The sequence below is a fragment of the Bufo bufo genome, chromosome 4 (genome assembly GCF_905171765.1).
Source record: "Bufo bufo chromosome 4, aBufBuf1.1, whole genome shotgun sequence".
Lineage (NCBI taxonomy): Eukaryota > Metazoa > Chordata > Amphibia > Anura > Bufonidae > Bufo > Bufo bufo.
This window is the reverse complement of record NC_053392.1, coordinates 569,286,308-569,310,922: the sequence shown is the minus strand read 5'-3', so window position 1 is coordinate 569,310,922 and position 24,615 is coordinate 569,286,308. Positions and strand designations below refer to the sequence as shown.

Genomic DNA, 24,615 nt, shown 5'->3' with positions numbered 1-24,615 from the left:
GGCGTGAGAATAAAGCACTAGACGTGATGTCTAACGCTGTCAATCAAAAGAGAGACAGGAGTGTAGTGAGCACTAGGGGCGTAGCTGTAGAGGTGCTTGAAGTGCCACAGCCGGCCCCTCGGTGCTCCAAATTCCTAATTTGAATAAAAATAGTAGTCTACATAACTCAGCAATGCTGCAAGCTACAGAGAAAAGTAATATATTCATCAGCATGATCTACCCTACCAGGCAATACAACTAGTTTAATAGGGTTGATCCTGTTGACAGACTCTTTAACCCTATTGGCAACATAAGCCCAGTAGTAGAACTTTTCACTTACACAGCAGTTACATTTTATTTAGATAAACCTCAAAATGTAAAAATGGCCGTATATTAGCAAATCATAATGGAGAAACCAAAGTTTGACAATTCGGTGTGCAATTTTTATACTTTCATTGTAATGGATATTTTGGAAAAGTGACAACTTTATAAATAACTTGAAAACTGATGGTTAAACTGTAATTTTGCAAATAGCTTATTCAAAAGTGACAATATGGCTGCACTTCATGTAGTCAATTTTGCAAAAATAATGCCTAATTGCCCATACCTCTGAAAGTTAAATGAAACATTTAAAAAAAGCATTGACTTTTTCACTGATTTCTGATATATGGCAATGTTACAGTTTTGGTGGAAACCGGCTACTTTCACACTAGCATTCGGAGCGGATCCGTCTGATGTTTCATCAGACGGATCCGCTCCGATAATGCAGACGTTCGCATCCGTTCATAGGTGAAATCCAATGTTGGACCATTTGCTAATGACTGCTGTGTCTATGTAGACAGTCCAACTATGTGTGAGTATGACAGTGATAGTAGAGCTCTAACCAATTCTATTGTTTCATCCAGTGGGATACAGAAATAACAGTAAACGGACTAAAAATCTAATATCTAGGCCCAGTTTCAAATACTCCATATTGGCAGCTCTCACCAGGGGGTTCATGACACAAATTCAGTGCAAGTGTTCATACAGTCACAAATCATCTGAAATAATACGGGAAGATGCAGACATGGAGAAACCCAAGTAAAAAACAGCTAACGGTACACTTGCATTAAAAAAATTTTTTTATTACATACTGTACTAACAGCCTGTAAATTGTTTTTTTTTTACAAGTGGTGGGTGGATGGTTTTCTGGATACAATTTTTAAAGATACTCCATGTATTCTACTTCCTGTCCTGGACCTTTTAACTTCCTCTTTGTTTAGACTTTTAACACAGTAGACAGTCTCACTTAACTCTCTCAGTCAGACCATCACTGGGACCTGAGAACCGCCCCTGTAGTGACTCAATTAGGGCATCACAAATCATACTCATCAATGCAACATTCTTCCGTGGGCATCTTTATCTAGGACTATCAAGAGAAAACTATTATCCCAACTCCACACCTACAATTATTATTAGGATTACCCTTCAGATAAAATTTCCCCCTGACAGCAGCAGTAATTTGACAATGGATTATCTACAGTATATAGGAACTTTCTCTCTCTGTGCTGACTGCTACAAAAGGACAATGTTTGTATTTAATTTTCAATGGCATAGTAGTCCCACAATGAAATAGAAAAACTAAAAATTTATAAAAAAAATAGTTTTCTATAAATGTTGAGTTTAAAAAACACTCCTTACTGAATGGTGTCCCTTTAAGTGTTTCTTGGTACTGAACAGGTCATAGGAACCCCTTTATATCTCCAGGAACCCACAAATAATTGTGAGGCATAAAACCCATTACTTTAGTCCCTCAGTGTGCCCTAATAGACAGTAGAAATGTATGGGTGTCATGCAAGGGCGTAGCCATAGGGGGTGCAGAGGTAGCAGTCGCTACTGGGCCCAGGAGCCTGAGGGGGCCCAAGGACCCTTGTCGCACATAAGAAGAAACCGGTATTATTGAAAGTGCTGGTCAAGTTATACCTCTGGCTGGAGGGAAGCGGTTATGTCAAATTTGGCATTGGTGGGGGTGCCGTTTCAATTTTTGTCTTGGGCAGCGTGAGGGTGATGGTCTTCCCTGCCCCGGCCACAAAGCACTGAGGGAAGGGGGGCCCAAGCTGAACTCTTGCACCAGGGCCCAAGAGCTTTTAGCTACGTGTCATGTACATGGGTGTCACATACATAGTACAAGACAGAAAGTTGGTCAGGCATTGGTGACAAGAAGTATTGTCATCAGGAAGAAGGCCCAAAAAGATCCTCACATGAACTGCTAACTTGGTTGAGTTTTCCTTTAAAGGGAATGTGTCATAAAAATGAACCTATTGTTTAAATGAAGTTTTTAGATTAAACATTTTTACAGAATTTTTATTGATGTTATATTTAATTTTTCATGTCACTATTTATATATATATATATATATATATATATATATATATATATATATATATAAATCTGGCAGTTTGACCACTGGCCACTAGGGCAAATATTAGGCAACACTTCTTGCTTTGTTCAGATCACTTTTCAGCAGAAATCTGATTACCACAGGAAGGATTACAAAAGCAGATATCCCCTATATACACAGGATCCACCATAGACAATAGTTGATAGTCACAGCTTATTTACTTCCCCTCCCTGTACAATGACCTCTGCACAAGTCACAAGAAAACTCTCCCTTAGAAGTCAAAGAACCCCTCTAGACTATTGTGTGTATGGCCCATGGTGGCTGCTGTAAAGCATATCTCTAAATGCTGTCAAGAACAGCTCGGGCAATATAGCCGCCCACCATAATCATGTTCGGGACATAGGATAAAAAATATACAATCAGAAAATAAAAACAGATTCGAAAAAAATAATATGGGTCACTATCTGGTTTTAACCAGCAGAAATAATTTATAGGTGACACATTCCCTTTGACTCAACATCCGCACTAAGCTGAGTCTACACTTGTCCTCTACAAAATCTCCTGAATCATACGGGAACGCTGATACGGTGCTACAGCAGGATATGAAAAACTCTATGATGGGAAATGTGGAGTGGCAAGAGAAATCTCAGATGATCTGCAACTCACACATGTACAGTATATTTATTCTCCCAAGACTGGAGTGCACTTCATAAGTAAACACATGGAAGAAGCAGTTCAAAGCTGACAACTGTTCCCATGCTTTAGCAGACTTGTGCAATTACATAAAATACCAAGCCATGCCAACACCATGAAGGAATAACAGCTCAAAGAAAACAACACTTAGCTCCCTGGCTAGATTTGCACAATCTTGGCAAGATACAAGATCACATGCTTTAGTCATAGTCGTTTATAATGTGTCTTGAGTTCCAGTTTTATCCTATGTACATCCCATAAGGGCCACACACATTTAAATTGACACTTCAACCTAGGGTGACCCTAAACTAATATATAAGAGAATTACATAAGTAGCAGCTCTGCAATACACAGGACAAGAATCCCTCCCATGAGCAACTTCTAACGCCTACCAATCAGATTACAACTCTAATTTTTAAAGGCTAGTCATGAAAATTATCAGCACACCAAGTGAATAGGTATGATTCCAGTAATGGGTAGTAGTAGGTGCTGTTTAAGCAATTCCTTAAATGGACACCTCTTTTAGAAAGTGGTATTTTTTCATTCATAGAAAAAAATTGGTTTTAGAATTTTTTTCTTTTACTTTTACAGTACTATACCATTGTAAATTAAATTCTAAATCTCGCCATTGTGTAGCAGTCAGCCCAGAAAGATAAAACTGCCATATAGATAGGGGTTGCATTTTTAGTTCACTGCTGATGTGAGGGAAAGATGCCATCTGTTAGTATAATAGTAGGTGTAGAATTAGGATAACAGTATGACAGCTCCATTCTTCTTTTGATAGCCTATATAGATGTCCATGGAAGAGCACTGGATTAATTAGTGAAATGTGTGATGTTCTAATTGAGTCACTTCTCTGGGGGTGTGAAGTTAGAATGTCTGTTGTGCTAAAAGTCCAAACAGAGAGGAAATTAAAAAGCCAGGATGGGAAATAGAAGACATGGAGTGACCTTTAAGAATTATATCCAAAAATGATATCCAAAATACAATCCACCATTTTTTTTTTGTAACAAACAATATATTAAATTAACATCCTATAAAAAAATATATATATACCGGTAGATTATGCAGGCAAATAATTTGATGGTAATGTTGTGTTTAATGAAATTTCCCCCAAAAACTTAAAAATGGTCTTATATTGGGAAATCAGACGGAAAAGCAGTGGTCAAAGTTTGGTTCTTAGTTTAACCTTTCAGAGATATCTCCACCTTTCTGTTTTATCGCTGCAGCCATTTTTGAAGTGGAAATGCAGCCGTATTGGATGTCACCTTTTGGATTAACGTCGTGATAGATTTTCACTTTTGCAAAAATGGCGACTGCAACAAAGGATAAGGATGGTGCTTTGAGGTATTTACTGCTCATTTTTACTTTTATAATATACACTCACCTAAAGAATTATTAGGAACACCATACTAATACGGTGTTGGACCCCCTTTTGCCTTCAGAACTGCCTTAATTCTACGTGGCATTGATTCAACAAGGTGCTGATAGCATTCTTTAGAAATGTTGGCCCATATTGATAGGATAGCATCTTGCAGTTGATGGAGATTTGAGGGATGCACATCCAGGGCACGAAGCTCCCGTTCCACCACATCCCAAAGATGCTCTATTGGGTTGAGATCTGGTGACTGTGGGGGCCATTTTAGTACAGTGACTCATTGTCATGTTCAAGAAACCAATTTGAAATGATTCGAGCTTTGTGACATGGTGCATTATCCTGCTGGAAGTAGCCATCAAAGGATGGATACATGTTCTCATTCTGTTTACGCCAAATTCGGACTCTACCATTTGAATGTCTCAACAGAAATCGAGACTCATCAGACCAGGCAACATTTTTCCATTCTTCAACAGTCCAATTTTGGTGAGCTCGTGCAAATTGTAGCCTCTTTTTCCTATTTGTAGTGGAGATGAGTGGTACCCGGTGGGGTCTTCTGCTGTTGTAGCCCATCCGCCTCAAGGTTGTACGTGTTGTGGCTTCACAAATGCTTTGCTGCATACCTCGGTTGTAACGAGTGGTTATTTCAGTCAACGTTGCTCTTCTATCAGCTTGAATCAGTCGGCCCATTCTCCTCTGACCTCTAGCATCCACAAGGCATTTTTGCCCACAGGACTGCCGCATACTGGATGTTTTTCCCTTTTCACGCCATTCTTTGTAAACCCTAGAAATGGTTGTGCGTGAAAATCCCAGTAACTGAGGAGATTGTGAAATACTCAGACCGGCCCGTCTGGCACCCACAACCATGCCACGCTCAAAATTGCTTAAATCACCTTTCTTTCCCATTCTGACATTCAGTTTGGAGTTCAGGAGATTGTCTTGACCAGGACCACCCCCCTAAATGCATTGAAGCAACTGCCATGTGATTGGTTGACTAGATAATTGCATTAATGAGAAATAGAACAGGTGTTCCTAATAATTCTTTAGGTGAGTGTAGAAGTGTTGGTTCATCAAAGATGATTTCTGGCAGCTGTATAATTGCTAAAACAACAAAAAACACATACCCAAGTGTTAAATCCCTAGATGATCCAGCACTAATGGACTGCTGCTCCCCCCTTGGCAATGACGTGAACCAATAACTGCCAAGTAGTCACATGTTGAACATACTGAGGAGCTATTGGCTGCAGCATTGATGTACCTGTATGACTGGCATGTCTTCAATGCTGTGCCATAAAGCAGGACTCAGGGAAAAAAATTTACCATCTGTGTTGGATTGGCTGGGATATACTGCCTGCAGGAGGATTCAGCAGCTGGGGGAAAGAACATTGCTGGCCATATACTATATATACAGTGGATATAAAAAGTCTACACACCACTGTTAAAATGTCAGGTTTCTGTGATGTAAAAAAAATGAGACAAAGATAAATCATTTCAGAACTTTTTCCACCTTTAATGTGACCTATAAACTGTACAACTCAATTGAAAAACAAGCTGAAATCTTTTAGGTGGAGGGAAGAAAACAAAAAAAAAGAAAATAATGTGGTTGCGTAAGTGTGCACACCCCCTTATAACTGGGGATGTAGCTGTGTTCATAATTAAGCAATTACATTCAAAATCATGTTAAATAGGAGTCAGCATACACCGGCCATCATTTAAAGTGCCTCTGATTAACCCCAAATAAAGTTCAGCTGCTCCAGTTGGTCTTTCCTGAAATTTTCTTAGTTGCATCCCACAGCAAAAGACATGGTCCACAGAGAGCTTCCAAAGCATCCGAGGGATCTCATTGTTAAAAGGTATCAGTCAGAAGAAGGGTACAAAATAATTTCCAAGGCATTAGATATACCATGGAACACAGTGAAGACAGTCATCATCAAGTGGAGAAAATATGGCACATCGGTGACATTACCAAGAACTGGACGTCCCTCCAAAATTGATGAAAAGACGAGAAGAAAACTGGTCTGGGAGGCTACCAAGAGGCCAACAGCAACATTAAAGGAGCTGCAGGAATATCTGGCAAGTACTGGCTGTGTGGCACATGTGACAACAATCTCCCGTGTTCTTCATATGTCGGGGCTATGGGGTAGAGTGGCAAGACGAAAGCCTTTTCTTACGAAGAAAAACATCCAAGCAAGGCTACATGTTGCAAAAACACTTCTGAAGTCTCCCAAAAACATGTGGGAAAAGGTGTTATGGTCTGATGAAACCAAGGTTGAACTTTTTGGCCATAATTCCAAAAGATATGTTTGGCCCAAAAACACCACAGCACATCACCAAAAGAACACCACACCCACAGTGAAGCATGGTGGTGGCAGCATCATGCTTTGGGCTATTTTTCTTCAGCTGGAACTGGGGCCTTAGTTAAGCTAGAGGGAATTATGAACAGTTCCAAATACCAGTCAATATTGGCACAAAACCTTCTGGCTTCTGCTAGAAAGCTGAACATGAAGAGGAACTTCATCTTTCAGCATGACAACGACCCAAAGCATACATCCAAATCAACAAAGCAATGGCTTCACAAGAAGAAGATTAAAGTTTTGGAATGGCCCAGCCAGAGCCCAGACCTGAATCCGATTGAAAATCTGTGGGGTGATCTGAAGAGGGCTGTGCACAGGAGATGCCCTCGCAATCTGACAGATTTGGAGTGTTTTTGCAAAGAAGAGTGGGCAAATCTTGCCAAGTCAAAATGTGCCATGCTGATAGACTCATACCCAAAGAGACTGTAATGTTGTAATAAAATCAAAAGGTGCTTCAACAAAGTATTAGTTTAAGGGTGTGCACACTCATGCAACCATAGTATTTGGTTTTTATATTTTTTCTTCCCTTTTACCTAAAAGATTTCAGTTTGTTTTTCAATTGAGTGGTACAGTTTATAGGTCACATTAAGGCCTCATGCACACGACAGTATTTTTTCACGGTCCGCAAAACGGGGTTCCGTTGGTCCGTGATCCGTGACCGTTTTTTCATCCGTGGGTCTTCCACGAACATGAAAAAAAAGTTTTGGTGTCCGCCTGGCCGTGCGGAGCCAAACGGATCCGTCCTGAATTACAATGCAAGTCAATGGGGACGGATCCGTTTGACATTGACACAATATGGTGCAATTTCAAATGGATCCATCCCCCATTGACTTTCAATGTAAAGTCAGGAGTCCCTATTATACCATCGGATCAGAGTTTTCTCCAATCCGATGGTATATTTTAACTTGAAGCGTCCCCATCACCATGGGAACGCCTCTATGTTAGAATATACTGTCGGATATGAGTTAATTCGTGAAACTCAGATCCGACAGTATATTCTAACACAGAGGCGTTCCCACGCTACTGCAGTCCTGGTTGCCATGGTTACTTAGCAATATTAGAAGCATCATACTTACCTGCTGCGCTGTCTGTGATCGTCCGGAAGCTCCTCCTACTGGTAAGTGACAGGTCTGTGCGGCGCATTGCTTAATGATCTGTCACTTACCAGTAGGAGGAGCTCCCGGCCGGTCACAGACAGCGCAGCAGGTAAGTATGATGCTTCTAATATTGCTAAGTAAGGGGAGGCCGCACACTGTGCCACCAATGAAAATAATACAATAGAGGGAGGGGGGGCCAGGGGGGGGGGGGCCGCACACTGTGCCACCAATGAAAATAATACAATAGACTGAGGGAGGGGGGGCGCACACTGTGCCACCAATGAAAATAATACAATAGAGGGAGGGAGGAGGGGCCGCACACTGTGCCACCAATGAAAATAATACAATAGACGAAGAGAGGGGGGTCCGGGGGGGGGGGGGCGCACACTGTGCCACCAATGAAAATAAAACTGGGGAGGGAGGGGGGTCTGCCCCCTGCTGCCTGGCAGCCCCTGATCTCTTATAGGGGGCTATGATATGCACAATTAACCCCTCAGGTGCAGCACCTGAGGGGTTAATTGTGCGGATCACAGCCCCCTGTAAGAGATCGGGTGCTGCCAGGCAGCAGGGGGCAGTCATGTACACAGTTCGTAGTATATTCTAACTAGAAGCGTCCCCATCACTATGGGAACGCCTCTGTGTTAGAATATACTGTCGGATATGAGTTTTCACAAAGTGAAAACTCATCTCTGAAAAAGCTTTTATGCAGACGGATCTTCGGATCCGTCTGTATGAAAGTAACCTACGGCCACGGATCACGGACGCGGATGCCAATCTTGTGTGCATCCGTGTTCTTTCACGGACCCATTGACTTGAATGGGTCCATGAACCGTTGTCCGTCAAAAAAATAGTACAGGTCATATTTTTTTGACGGACAGGAAACACGGATCACGGATGCGGCTGCAAAACGGTGCATTTTCCGATTTGAAACTCAATGGGTCCGGAAAAAAAAACTGAAAACGGCACAACGGCCACGGATGCACACAACGGTCGTGTGCATGAGGCCTTAAGGTGGAAAAAGTTCTGAAATTATTTATCTTTGTCTCATTTTTTTATATCACAGAAACCTGACATTTTAACAGGGGTGTGTAGACTTTTTATATCGACTGTAATAGATAGTCATGAAGAGTTAATTTTTTAAGCTGTACAACCCCTTTAAAAAGCAAAGAAAAAGTTTGAGTAACATTTTTTTTTAGGTCAATTAAAGACCAGTTTTTACTAAGCAATGACTATCTTCAGGACAGGCTATCAACAGCTGCTCAACAGGGGTGTGGGGTGTCAGACCCGTGCTTATCAGGATAGATCATCACTCAGTAAAGGCTGGGCGTCACCTTTAAAGCTAGGGCTCCAAGACGACATCCAATCACAATAAAATTGAGGCATTAATGTGATGCAACTTCAATATTTTTCTATGGGGAAGAAGTTGCACTAGAATTCCGACCATGTTGCACCAGTAGCTTTTTCACTTGTAGGGAACAAAGGTTCCACAGGAGACATGATAAATCCACTATTTTGCTTCAACTTAAGGGGGACGCAGTGTTGCCATGGAGTTGTAGCATTAGAGGGTTAAAACTGGTCATACTGTATCTGGCCCCAAATTTAAAGGGGCTTTCCAAGAGAGCACAGTTCTATACAAAGTCTAGTGGCCACTCCTGGTACTGCACATCTTGCAAGTGAATGGTAGGCTGCAATGCCACCACAATGCTGTGCCTGATAAACAATTAAAGGGACACAGTGCTCGCCACAGCCCCTCAGTGAGCCGATTGTGAAGGTGCCGGTCATCAGACTCCCACACTGGTTTGATACTGATGGCCTATCCTAATGATAGGCCATTAGTATCAAAGTCCTGAAAGACCTCTTCAATTTTGGTTTAATAATCAGTAGTATAGAAGTTAACGTTGTCATAGTAAAGATATTTCCCACCATGTCTATTGGCTGGCCATAAAAAGTGCATTGGTCAGCAGGGGGAGATATATGAGCAATATGAGTATGCCCCTGCCAAGGCTAAAGGAGTTTGATATCTGTCCGCAGTCCTATTATAAGTAGCACAATGACACCTATCTGTCCACATAATAACTGCCTGTAATGACAGCTCTAAATTATTAGGTATAATGGATTGTATTGTTACTATATGTACTTATTACTACAAGCATAAAGCAAACTCATCTCTTCATCCTGAGTCTAAACATTGGTGGTTTCAAACGGATTTCCATTGTTTCTGAATGAACGCCAGAGTAGCCAGGTCTACTACTGTATCAGTCAACAGGAATGCTACACCCCGGGCACATTTCTAACGACTTCACCTTTTGTCCCCAGTGGTTTGTTTTACCTGCTCAACAAAGAAGGCCTTTGGCTGAACCCAATATCCTCTCCATACATGGATTACCACTCATCGTCGAATGCTCTAATGCTTATAGATTATGATTTATACTGGTTTATCTCCCATTATTCAGGTAGCGCCAACCTAGTTATAATCCCCCATAATACAGTGAGTTTTATAATCTAATATTACGGCTGTATCATGGCTCTGTACAAGTCCCAAGTCATATAGAGCCACAATATGACACGGATACAAGTCTATAGGGACATAAGGTATAAGGGACCCTAGGCCTCCGATTTCATTTTCTTTCTGCCTGATTTTGAAATTTGATGGCAATACGGAACATATGTGCCACAAGGCACAATATGGTGGCACACATATTTAATACTAAGAAGCTGTGGGGATTCCATATGCCACTATAAAAGCTTCATCCATGGGCTTATCATGTGAATGAGACGTTGTCTGACATTACTATAGTCTAATATTACTATGGTCTTTAACAGGTTTGCTCACGTACAGTACATCTTCTCCTGACCCATGTTTACCATGTAAACCAGTCACTCTGGTTGGTTTCCATCCTGTATGTAGAACTTCATGTTCCTGTATCCAACCAAACCCATGATCCACTTCTCCTTCCTCTGCCACAGGTCCAGCCCCACCCCTAACAATGTCCAGCACCTCCTACCCAGAAGAAAGGGGGGAGTATGGAGAGCAGCATGTGAGAAAGGGAGGCACATGAGGAGAAGTATGTGAGATAGTGAGGCGCATGGGGAGCAGAATGTGAGAAAGGGAGGCACATGAGGAGGAGTATGTGAGAAAGTGAGGAGCATGGGGAGCAGAATGTGAGAAAGGGGGGAACATGGGGAGAAGTATGTGAGATAGTGAGGAGCATGGGGAGCAGTATGTGAGAAAGGGGGGAACATGGGGAGAAGTACATGAGATAGTGAGGAGCATGGGGATCAGTATGTGAGAAAGGGGGGAACATGGGGAGAAGTACATGAGATAGTGAGGAGCATGGGGATCAGCATGTGAGAAAGGGGGGAACATGGGGAGAAGTACATGAGATAGTGAGGAGCATGGGGAGCAGTATGTGAGAAAGGGGGGAACATGGGGAGAAGTACATGAGATAGTGAGGAGCATGGGGATCAGCATGTGAGAAAGGGGGGAACATGTGGAGAAGTACATGAGATAGTGAGGAGCATGGGGAGCAGTATGTGAGAAAGGGGGGAACATGGGGAGAAGTACATGAGATAGTGAGGAGCATGGGGAGCAGTATGTGAGAAAGGGGGGAACATGGGGAGAAGTACATGAGATAGTGAGGAGCATGGGGATCAGCATGTGAGAAAGGGGGGCACATGGGGAGAAGTATGTGAGGTAGTGAGGAGCATGGGGATCAGCATGTGAGAAAGGGGGCACATGGGGAGAAGTATGTGAGATAGTGAGGAGCATGGGGATCAGCATGTGAGAAAGGGGGGCACATGGGGAGAAGTATGTGAGATAGTGAGGAGCATGGGGATCAACATGTGAGAAAGGGGGGCACATGGGGAGAAGTATGTGAGAAAGGAGGGAGCATTGCGGAGCAACATGTGAAAAAGGGAGGCACATGAAGAGAAGTATGTGAGAAAGGGGGGAGCATTGGGGAGCAGAATATAAGAATAAGGAAACATAGGAATCAGTCTTTGAGAAAGAGACATGGGATTGGTCAACGTGAGAGTTGGATTGGTCAAGGAGAGGCATGGTGGAGCAGCCTCTAGTGCACTGGAGGCACATGGGGAGCTCTGGGATGCTTGCTAATTGTATGTAGTAAGTAGTGTGTGACTGTAAGATATGCATCTAGAGTTTTTCTAGTGTAGGGTTTATGCGTAGTGTATGTAGTGAGTGTGTGAGAGGTCAACAGAGGGGTCTGTTCTTCTGATTTTTTTTAACTTGATCTGGTCGGGGGTCTGAGTAGTGAGGGGTATAACTGAGTAACCAAGCAATTATATTTTTCAGTAATATAAGCAGGAGGTGACATTGTGCTTTTTAGATCTGGTCCAGCCCTGCGAATCTTATGCAGCCGTTTTATCCAAAACATCTCCCTGTAGCCGTGCCTCAGTATTTTGGCAAGTAATGGTTGGGATAATGGGAGGATGTGGCAGTCACAACCTCTGCAGAGATTGATGAGTTATCTCATTAGTCATGTAGTACACACAGTCCTGCCAGCTCGCTCTGTTTAGATGAACATGAACCATATTGGAGATTTTGCTGTTTATAAGTGGGAAGAAGGCATGGAGGATAAACACGACTGAAAGCACGGCTTTGATGGTTTTTTTTTGTTTTTTTTATTACAAAGATGTTGATGAAACCCTGTGACATTGATCAGGACTCCATGTAATTGAATCATTTAGATTAACAGATATGAGATAAACACGTGTGTGACATGTGATCGTAACAAGGTCAGTAGCAGTGTGCACAGATACATACAGTACATACACACACGTGGACAGGTATTTCATCATTTTGGTGATTAGAGCTGTGGCTTCCAACATGTGGCTCTCAAAGGGCCACTAAAGCCAGAATTAAAACCCCAAAAAAGAACAGCCAACTAATTCTAACATAATCTCTTTATGTGTCTTTGTTATTTGGTCTTGTTTCATCAGATATCACATTTGCAGACCATGAAAAATACAACAGTAAAGGAGTGTATTGTTTTCTCAGGCTGTAGATATGTCTTCTCTCCCTCCCTCCTCTCTTCTGATGCTAGAGCACATGAGTCAGAATGCTTAGACTGGATTTAGTCCGGATAATTTTTGTCTACACAGTGAGCATGGCCATTTTGTTGGAAGAAATCTACTAGTTAGTAATAGCACAAAATTAGGTAACTGCACCAGCCATAGTACCAGCTGTAGTATATACATAGTACGAGCTGTAGTATATACATAGTACCATCTATAGTATATACAGCTGAATAGCTAATATGTCCAGTTACGCAGTGAAAATTCCTCCCTGCATAGTTGCAGATTTGCCTTTCAGCTTTCTTGGAAAGCTGGGGGACATATGGAAGTATGCTGGAGATCAAACCATATATACAATGTATACTCATGGTTGTCATGATATTATACAGTCAGGTCCATAAATATTGGCACATCGACACAATTCTAACATTTTTGGCTCTATACACCACCACAGTGGATTTGAAATGAAACGAACAAGATGTGCTTTAACTGCAGACTGTCAGCTTTAATTTGAGGGTATTTACATCCAAATCAGGTGAACGGTGCAGGAATTACAACAGTTTGCATATGTGCCTCCCACTTGTTAAGGAACCAAAAGTAATGGGACAATTGGCTTCTCAGCTGTTCCATGGCCAGGTGTGTGTTATTCCCTCATTATCCCAATTACAATGAGCAGATAAAAGGTCCAGAGTTCATTTCAAGTGTGCTATTTGCATTTGGAATCTGTTGCTGTCAACTCTCAAGATAAGATCCAAAGAGCTGTCACTATCAGTGAAGCAAGCCATCATTAGGCTGAAAAAAACAAAACAAACCCATCAGAGAAATAGCAAAAACATTAGGCGTGACCAAATCAACTGTTCGGAACATTCTTAAAAAGAAGGAACGCACCAGTGAGCTCAGCAACACCAAAAGACCTGGAAGACCACGGAAAACGACTGTGGTGGATGACCGGAGAATTCTTTCCCTGGTGAAAAAAACACCCTTCACAACAGTTGGCCAGATCAAGAACACTCTCCAGGAGGTAGGTGTATGTGTGTCAAAGCCAACACTCAAGAGAAGACTTCACCAGAGTGAATACAGAGGGTTCACCACAAGATGTAAACCATTGGTGAGCCTCAAAAACAGGAAGGCCAGATTAGAGTTTGCCAAACGACATCTAAAAAAACCTTCACAGTTCTGGAACGACATCCTATTGACAGATGAGACCAAGATCAACTAGTACCAGAGTGATGGGAAGAGAAGAGTATGGAGAAGGAAAGGAACTGCTCATGATCCTAAGCATACCACCTCATCAGTGAAGCATGGTGGTGGTAGTGTCATGGCGTGGGCATGTATGGCTGCCAATGGAACTGGTTCTCTTGTATTTATTGATGATGTGACTGCTGACAAAAGAAGCAGGGTGAATTCTGAAGTGTTTCGGGCAATATTATCTGCTCATATTCAGCCAAATGCTTCAGAACTCATTGGACGGCGCTTCACAGTGCAGATGGACAGTGACCCAAAGCATACTGTAAAAGCAACCAAAGAGTTTTTTAAGGGAAAGAAGTGGAATGTTATGCAATGGCCAAGTCAATCACCTGACTTGAATCCGATTGAGCATGCATTTCACTTGCTGAAGACAAAACTGAAGGGAAAATGCCCCAAGAACAAGCAGGAACTGAAGACAGTTGCAGTAGAGGCCTGGCAGAACATCACCAGGGATGAAACCCAGTGTCTGGTGATGTCTATGCGTTCCAGACTTCAGGCTGTAATTGACTGCAAAGGATTTGCAACCAAGTATTAGAAAGTGAAAGTTTGATTTATGATTATTATTCTGTCCCATTACTTTTGGTTCCTTAACAAGTGGGAGGCACATATGCAAACAGTTGTAATTCCTGCACCGTTCACCTGATTTGAATGTAAATACCCTCAAATTAAAGCTGACAGTCTACAGTTAAAGCACATCTTGTTTCATTTCAAATCCATTGTGGTGGTGTATTGAGCCAAAATTTTTTGAATTGTGTTGATGTCCCAATATTTATGGACCTGACTGTATATTACCACCGTATAATGCCTGATAGGCCTCTTGAGTTATATTACCCCTGTATAATAATGTACCCTGATACCCCTTAGTTATATGACCCCGCCGGGATCATATAACTAAGGGGTATCCGGGTACATAATTATACAAGGGTAATATAAGTTACTCAGGAGGCCTATCAGGCATTATACGGTGGTAATATAAGTTATATTACCCCCTGTATAATGTACCCTGATACCCCTGGATTATATTACCCCCTGTATAATGTACCCTGATTACCCTCAGTTATATAACTGAGGGGTATCAGGGGACATTATGGGTAATATTATAACTAAGGGGTATCAGGGTACATTATACAAGGGTAATATAACTGAGGAGGACTCAGTGCTATCAGGGGACATTATACAGGGGTCCTCAGTTATATTACCCCTGTATAATGTACCCTAAAACCCCTAAGTTATAGGGGTATCAGGGTTGAGGAGGGGCTGGGCGCAAGCAGGCAGGCCATGAGGCGAGGTAGTGGGGGTACATACTTTTAAAAAACTTTTTATTCTTACTTTGTTTTCTTCTTAGCTTGCCTGGGGGCCGACCGTCCGGCCAGGGCAGGGCCAGGCAGAGTTCTTGGGAAGTTGCCACACACAGTCCTCCTCTGGACCTCTCCTGTCCGAAGCTGGGGCCTGGGCTGGGCACAGACAGGCTCACTGACACTAGCAGACGCAGTAGCAGAGCTGGGCTGCAGAACAGAACAGAAGCAAGAGTTCGCACGGGCGGGCAGGCACGCAGCTTTACGCGGTGAGTCTGTGACGTCAACTCTGCGGCTGCCGCACTCCCAGCCTGTGCCCGCCCCCGAACGCTCTGCCTCCGCTGGGTCCGAACACTGCCCCCACTCCCATCTGTCATGTCTGTCACAGACAGTCTGTGTATGTTGTCTGTGTTGTGATTTGTGAATCACTCACTCAGTAGTGCGGGCGGCCGGGCGCAGCAGCGAATCAGCGGGGTGGGCACCTGGGGGGGCAAAGAATGACCTGTGGGGGGCCCCCCTTGCCCCCCTGTAGCGACGCCACTGCACTCTGCACTCAATACCCCATAATGAGAAAGTGAAAACAGAATTTTAGAAATGTTTTAAAATTTATTAAAAAAGGAAAAAAATAAAATCTAGCATGTACATAAGTATTCAAACTCTTTGCTATGACACTTGAAATTTAGCTCCAGAGCCTCCCATTTCTCTTGCTCCTCTTTGAGATGGAGTCCACCTGTGGTAAAGTCAGTTGATTGAACATGATTTGGAAAGACACAGCCCTGTCTATATAAGGTCTCACAAATGACAATGCATATCCAAGCAAAAACCAAGCCATGAGGAGGAAAGAACTGCCTGTAGAACCCAGAGACAGGATTGTGTGGAGGCACAGATTTGGAGAAGGGTACAAAAAAGTTCTGCTGCGCTGAAGTTTTTCAAGAGCCTGTGAAATCTATTCTCCAGATCCCTGGACTTTGTTTTTAAGTCTGCGACTGAAGAACAGTTGCGACGAACACGAAGGTACTGCCCTTTTGGGATTCCTCTTTTCAGAGGGAAAAGATGGCGGCTATCCCAGTGAGAGAGGCCTCCATAATTCTTAAACTGAAGACATTTGGAACAAGAGCCAGCTGCCCCACCAAACTAATTGGAGAAAAAGGGCCTTGATAGGAGAGGTGACCAAGAAGCAAAGGTCAATCTGGCTGAGCACCAAAAATCCATTCTGCAGCTGAGAGAAACTTTCAGAAGGTCGACCATCACTGCAACAATCACTCAATCTAGGCTTTATGGCACAGTGGCCAAAAAGAAGCTTCAACCTCAGTAAAAGACACAAGAAAGTTTGCAAAAGTGTCCATTTGGCATTTTTTTCACAGGTATAAGAAAGTCTAGTTTATTACGCTTTCCTATTAATAGAGACACATTAAAAAGTAGTATCCCGCCCTATTTACCATGTTGTGTAGTGGACAGAATTGGTAACTGAAGTGCTACTCTCATTGAAGTGAATGGTGAGGTGTGAGGTGTTGGACACCTACAGATCTGATATTGATAGCCATCAATATCAAAATACTGGATGACCCCTTTTAGCCCTAGATCACACTTCAGTGATTTTGTCAGTGTTTTGTTAGTGATTTCCATCAGTGATCGTGAGCCCAAATCATATGCGGGTCAAAAACACATAACAGGTGCAAATCTTTCCATTATACCTTATTTCTGTGTAGACTTCACTTCTAGTTTTGGTTTAGAATCTCAATCAAGGCCTTAAGATTCCATGAACTGGGCCTTAACGTTCCCTACATAGGCCACATTCACACGACTGTCAAAAACCATCACACGGCCGTTTTCAGAACCAATTGAAGTAGTCAATGAGGCCACTGGGGGATATTCCAGGTTACTAATGGGGACATTAAAAATCCTTGGGGGCACTAATGAGGGCCATTCTTTATACTGGGTGGCCCTATGGGGGCAACTATTCACACTGTGGGCACTGTGGAGACCATTATTCATAAGGGGGGCACAATAGGGACTATGTAATATCAGGGGGAGGGGCATAATGTATACTGTGAGGTCACTGCAGGGATTGGGATGTTGAAACAAGTCAAAGAAATTCATCTGCATTTCATAGCCGTTTTTTAAAGGCAATTAAAAAATGGATGCAAAATGGAGGTTAAAAAACGGACAGATGGCCAGAAAATTGATACACACATGGATGAAAAATGGCCATGAAAAACAGCTCTTTTCTGTTTGTGTTTTTACTGTCGTGTGAATATAGCTTTACTTTATATCCCTGTAGTCTAAAAGAGCAACAGTGTACACATTTAATAAAGACTTGTTTAGGAAAATACGCTTCAGCCCATCAAATAGACTTCATATTCTCCCACTATCATTAAATTTTATTAGTCAATTATGTTTCCACAGGATGCTTTGCTTAAATTGTTTGGCTAGAGATATACAGTACTGCATTGGAAGTCCCACCCAGTCGTCAAATACGAATGGACATTTCCTGACCAAAATGTCCTTGTCTGCACATACAGTCCTGCCCCTTTATTGTCTGTGCTGTGCACCATTTCTCAGCGTTTGACAAGATACATGTTTATTAATGCATCTTATCTTGCTTCCAACACTATTATCAATTTCTATTTAAAATATCCAAAAGTATAAACTATCCACAAAAAACATAGAGATAACCAGAAACAGATTAAATGTCGCTAGTTCTTTTCCAATGTGAAATTCTTTAAGGGGTTTATTGGCCTGTTGAGGACCCTCAGGGGCGGACTGGGAACATAAAGTGGCCCTGGAAAAACACTAAAGGTGGCCCCAAGTTATAGATGAGTCCAAATTAACATAAGGTGGGGCAACAGAAGTAAGCAGGGCCAGTAGAAAGCCACAAGTAGGCAGTTACAATACAAGTAGGCAGGGTCAGTAATGCCTCAGTTCTGCAAAAAATACCGCCCCAGCAAAACCAAATACCACATTGCAGCATAAAATACTGCCCTATCACCATACTGAGGACAGTGATATAGTTGGATTCAGGAAGGCACCTGTGGCTGCTGCCTAGGTGCATAAGATTGTTATGTACCTGGCCAGTGACCATGAGGAAGGCTCGGGTGGCCCCATGGTCATTGGCCCACCAGGCAATTTCCCTGTAGGTTATATGGCCAGGGGCAGACTGGGAACTTAATGTGGTCCTGGAAAAAATAATAAAAGTTGCCCCGTTTTGTAGTTGTGTCCAAATTGATGGAAGGCAGGACCAATGATACTATATTGCGGCACATTATACCACCCCAACAGAGCCAAATACCACAGTCCATCAGAAAATACTGCCAAAAGCACAAAATACAGCCCTAAAAACTTCCACTGGCTGGCCGTGACGAGGGCCCAGGGGCCGACTGACAACTCATGGGGCCCCCGGGCAATAGGAGATTATGGGGCCCCTGTGTCCCTGCTCACCCTCAAGCCACACCCACACACAGCCCCACCCACATATCGCGCCGCCCACATCACCTACACTTGGTACAGAATTTCTCTTCACTATGTTCAAAATAAAAGTTAATTATAGTTAATGGGGCCACCAGGCATTCTGTCTGCATCCAGCAGTGGCGGATGCAGTAAATTCCGGCAGGCTGTTCTCAGCTGGAACAGCCTGCCAGAATCACTAAGGCATATGTGAAGGCAACCTAATACAGCACCTCTTACATCCAGTGACGTCTCCTTTGATATAGATGTTCTCTTTCTTCATCTTCTCCATTCAGACCAGACCACCATGATGATTTCTTTCAGCCATCTCTCATCTCTGCAGAGTTTGACAGACAGAAATCTTAGTTTCCTACTTTTCCTCCCACCTTCTCAACATCCCGTTATGCACCCCCAATACTGAGACGCTGTGCCCCCCAAAACTATACTGTAGAAACAGATAAACCCCCTGAAAATACTAGTTACACACAGATAGCGCCCCCTTCAATAATTATTGGAACACAATGCTCTAAAAAATAACTGCACCAAGCAAATAGTGCCCCTGACACTAATAGTGTAACCATAATGTCCCCAAAAAATAACTGTGCTAAGCTGATACTGTGTCAGGGTGCCCCCACAGTAATAGTGCTCCCCAAAATCCCAGCAATAGTAATAATTCTGTGCCAGAGTGCACTCAGTAATAATAGTGCTCCTACAGTGCCCCCAACAGTAATTGTGTCCCAGAAGTAATAATGCTCCTATAGTCCCCCAGTTGTAATAAAGCCGCCTTATAATGTGCGACAGTACAAAAAATGCTCCGTTGTGTGGCAGTAAAAAAAAAAAAATCCTCTTAGTGCCCCCAGTAGAGCCAATGTCCCCAGAGTGCCCTCATGTGATCAAATGATCTGTACTGTGTGCCACTTCAAAAAACACTTAGTGCCCCCAGTTGAGATAAGGTGCCCATAGTGTCCCTATAATTTGTGCCAGTATAAAATGCTCCTATATAGTGCCCCCAGAAGATGCCCACATAGTGCTGCTCCCCATCCTATATAGTGCCCCCAGAAGATGCCTCCATAGTGCTCCTCCCCCGTCCCCATAGTGCCCTTCATAATGTGCCAGTATAAAATGCCCCTATAGACTGCCCCACATAGAAGCCCCCATAATGCTTCTCTCCCTTCTTCCCCATAGTGGCACCAAAATGGGTGCCAGTATTAAATGCCCCTATATAATGCCCCCATAGTGCTCTTCTCCCCCACTTCTCCATAGTGCCCCCCCATAATGCATGCCAGTATATAGGGCCCCCAGTAGATGCCCCCATAGTGCTCCTTTCCCCCACACTTCTCCATAATGCCCCCCTTAATGTGTGCCAGTATATAGGGTGCCCAGTAGAAGCCCCCATAATATTTGCCAGTATATAGGGCCCCCAGTAGATACCCCCATTGTGATCCTTCCCCCCCTTCTCCATAGTGACCCCCCATAATGTGTCAGTATATAGAACCACCAGTAGATGCCCCGATATTGCGCCTCCGTTCTTCATAGTGCCCCCATAATGTGCCAGTATATAGGGCCCTCATTAGATGCCCCCATAGTGCTCCTTGCCCCCCTTCTCCATAGTGCCCCCCATAATGTGCAAGTATATAGGGGCCCCCAATAGATGCCCCATAGTGCTCTCCCCCACCCCCTCTTCTCCATAGTGAACTCCCATAATGTGCCAGTATATCGGGGCCAATAGATGGGGACTGGGCATTGTGGGTGTGCTAGTGGCCATCTAGCAACCTATATCCTCAGCTCTATACACAAAATCCAGGTGACAGGTTCTCTTTAAATATAGGTTTGCACCCGCACCAAACCCACAACACCAAGGACACACTAACTGCCATTAGGCAGGAGCCGCAACATTGGGGTGTGCCCCAAGGGAAGAAAGGGTGCGCCCTTCTATCACAGCCCTGGACCTAGGGAGTATTGGCGTGAGGACTGCCAGATTATTTCAGCTAGATAGATATGAGATAGATAGAAGTTTTTTGTCCAGCAAAAATGTTAATATTACATCCATCTTAGAATTAAGCTTTTACTAGTTAAATTGCCCCTGAATTCAAGCGATTCTGCTGCAGAGCGAGGAAAACAGTTTCTAGTATGCAAAGTGTCCCAGTAATGTTCCCACGTACTTCTAAACAAAGGTCATGCAGTAAGAGAGTGACGACGTCGATCTCAGTGTGGGGAAAATACACAGGATAATATAGCAGCAGTCGCCGCAGCTTCTTGCCAAAATGTATTATTATTCATAGCATATCTGAACAAAATGTTCCAAGTTACGCAAAATCCTGGAAAGTCGCTGGATACAAAATGTTTCAGCAAACCATAAGTCAGTGAGCTAAAACAAATTGCACAGCGTGCGTGCATGACATTGTACCCAATCAGAGCCTGACGTGGACGACACAACAGGTTTTGGATGTCGTCCAATGGAGGTTAATATGTTATGTAGGAAAAGAAAAAAGGCTTCTAGATATTCAAATATTGGGTCACCAAAAAATTATATCAAATATAGCCGAAGGTTGAAATGGTGATCTTATTAAAACGTAACTTTTAATTAATATCAAGATAGAAAAAAGTCCCTAAATATAAACAAAATACAAATGGGTGCAAAAATTACACATGAAAAAAATTGGTACGCGGCGGCACCTGAGAGTATAACCGGTTGTCCTACCATAACCCAGGTGTCATCCGGTCGTTGTGGATGTTCAGAAGATGTTCGTCGTACTCAGGGCCGTCTTTAATATTGATTGGACCCTGGGCAAAAATTTACTTGGGCCCCCTGGATCCCGCCTTCCCACACCTTAGGCAATCACGCCCTCCACCACAACACACACACAAAAAATCCACACATCTGGTAGAGTACAGTGAATGACTGTAAATACTACCAGTTCTGAAGACTTCAGCGGCTCAGGATCAGTGCTCGGGGTAGCTGGGCTCAGGCTGGAGGTGGGCACCGCTCTCCAGGAAGGAGACCAGGGCTCGGCTCACCCTAGTGTTACAGTGCACCCCACAGTATGCAGTATAGCACCCTATAGTATACAGCACCCCACAGTATGCAGTATAGCACCCTATAGTATACAGCACCACACAGTATGCAGTTTAGCACCCCACACTATACAGTACCCCACAGTATATAGTAGAGCAGTATAGCACCCCACACTATACAGTACCCCACAGTATATAGTAGAGCAGTATAGCACCCCACACTATACAGTACCCCACAGTATATAGTACAGCAGTATAGTAGCCCACAGTATACAGCACCTCACAGTATACAACACCTCACTGTATACAGCACCCCAAACTATACACGATACAGCCCCCCCACACTATACAGTACAGCAGTATAGCACTGCACACTATACCGCACCCACAGTATACAGTATACAGACCCCCACACAGTACACAGGCCCCCACACAGTACACAGGCCCCCACACAGTATATAGGCCCCCCCACAGTATACAGCCCCCACAGTATACAGCCCCTACAGTATACAGCCCCCCACACTATACAGGCCCCCCACACTATACAGCCCCCCCCACAGTATACAGCCCCCCACACAGTATACATCCCCCACACAGTATACAACCCCCACACAGTATACAACCCCCACACAGTATACAACCCCCACACAGTATACAGCCCACCACACAGTATACAGGCCCCCACACAGTATACAGCCCACCACACAGTATACAGCCCCCCCCACAGTATACAGGCCCCCACACAGTATACAGCCCACCACACAGTATACAGCCCCCACACAGTATACAGCCCCCCACAGTATACAGGCCCACAGTATATTAACATAACAGCCCCTGTGACCTTTTTCTGATGCAATCTTCACACAAAAAAGCTCCACAGTTAACTTCTGCAACACTCCTGGTAGGACCTGTGATGACCTCATAGCCATGTGACCAGTAATTGCTAGGTTACTGGTCACATGGTGATGATGTCATTAAGGTCCTGATCACAACTTTAACACAGTACGATCATGATGCCTGGACTCAGTGCAGGCAGGCATGGCAGCACCCCCTGTGTAGCTGACAGCTTGACACCCAGGGCAGTAGCTAGCAGGGCTCAAGAGGCAGCTGCCCCTTTTGCCCCTTGGTAAAGACGGCCCTGGTCGTACTGAAAATAAATTCTTAGTGGTAGGCACCGGACATGGAAGATAGAGGGCTCTAAGTCCCTAATTCATCCTAGGATAGGGATACTGATTTGTCCCTGGTGTCCTAACCACGGAGCACTCGTCCTAAAAAGAACGACCCCGTCCGGAACCTTACCCTTACACTACTTGGCCCTGTTGTGCCCTAGTTCAGCTAATCCCTACATGCATGTTTCATGTACAAATCATCAGGAGAACTGCTGTGCAGTCGAGCAGGGCATGAATCACCTGGAATGTTACTCCAAGTTGGTTCTAACATTTACACTGAAGATATTCAGGTATAACAGAGTGAGTGGAGGACACTTACAAATAATGAGTCCCTGGTGTGGGATCCATTGTGTATCAGGGCTGAAACAGGCCTAAAGAGGTGGGGCCATATATCAAGATAGGGAGATCTGCTGATGTGCAGGTCCCTGTAAAACAGCGCCGTGGTATGTCCTGAGGTTATGGTACAACCTGCCCGAGGACGCCCGCCCGTGCTGTTTTTAAATCTTATCATGCCTCAGAAAGAGGCTTGGAGCGCAGCGCGGTGACGTGATGGGGCGGCCACGCACCCGCGCATGCGCAGTCCGAGCTGGAGATAGCAGCGCTTCCAGAACTATGTCTTGCTTTCTAGCGCAGCCAGGCAGGCGTCATTCGCAAGGAGCCAATTGGGTGTGTCAGCTGCCCCAGAGATGGTTACTCTATTGGCTTGTGGTGAGAGTTGTTGCTATGCAACCGGGATTGTTTACAGCAACTATCACCAGGGCGGCGCTCTCCTAAATTTAAGGAGGCGCTCCAAATATATTCATTTCATGGCAATTACATAAAGTAAAAGGATTCGCTGATTATAGAGGCCCACTCACAGGGGCATGATCCAGGAAAGGCACAAAGGACATGTCCCATCTTAGACAGTATACAGGTGGGACACTATGCATTGGAAGGGGAGGCTTTATCTTACTAGAGAAAGGTGTATTCATGGTCCTACACGATGATTAAATGAAACAGCTATAACAGAGCTGTTCATTCCATTGCCCTGATACTTTGGGGGTCCCCATGATGGTACCCCTGTACATGGCGTGATACAGCTGTGTCTCTCTTATTGGAGACATCCCCCAAGTGCTCCCCAATACGTCTATGTAGTTCTCTCTTTGTTTTCCCTATGTATTCCATAGGACATTCGCATGTTAATTTGTAAATAACGCCTCGTGTTCTGCAATTAACAAAATCCTTAATTGTAAAGGATCTCTTTAGATTAACACTCCTGAATGTTTTGCCTGTCTGCATGGTGCCGCAGGCAACACAGCCACTACATCTAAAGCAACCCAAGGGCTTACGATCTAGCCATATATTTCTCCTTGAAGGTGGATTGTAGTGGCTGTGTACCAGCAGATCTTTGAGGCTGTTTCCCTTCCTAAATGTTATTTGTGGGTAGTCATGCATCTTGTCTTTAATGTCTGGATCCATGAGTAAAATCGACCAGTGTTTCTGTAGGATGTTCCTAACACGGTTGGCAGCCTCATCAAATGTACCTATTAGCC

The 24,615-nt window shown here is 43.7% G+C and overlaps 1 protein-coding gene across 3 annotated transcripts in view; it reads right to left on the bottom strand.

Moving 5' to 3' along the window:
• Positions 1-24,615, bottom strand: part of PRKCE (protein kinase C epsilon) — a 442,256-nt gene that overhangs the window by 90,763 nt on the left and 326,878 nt on the right. The window lies entirely within an intron of this gene.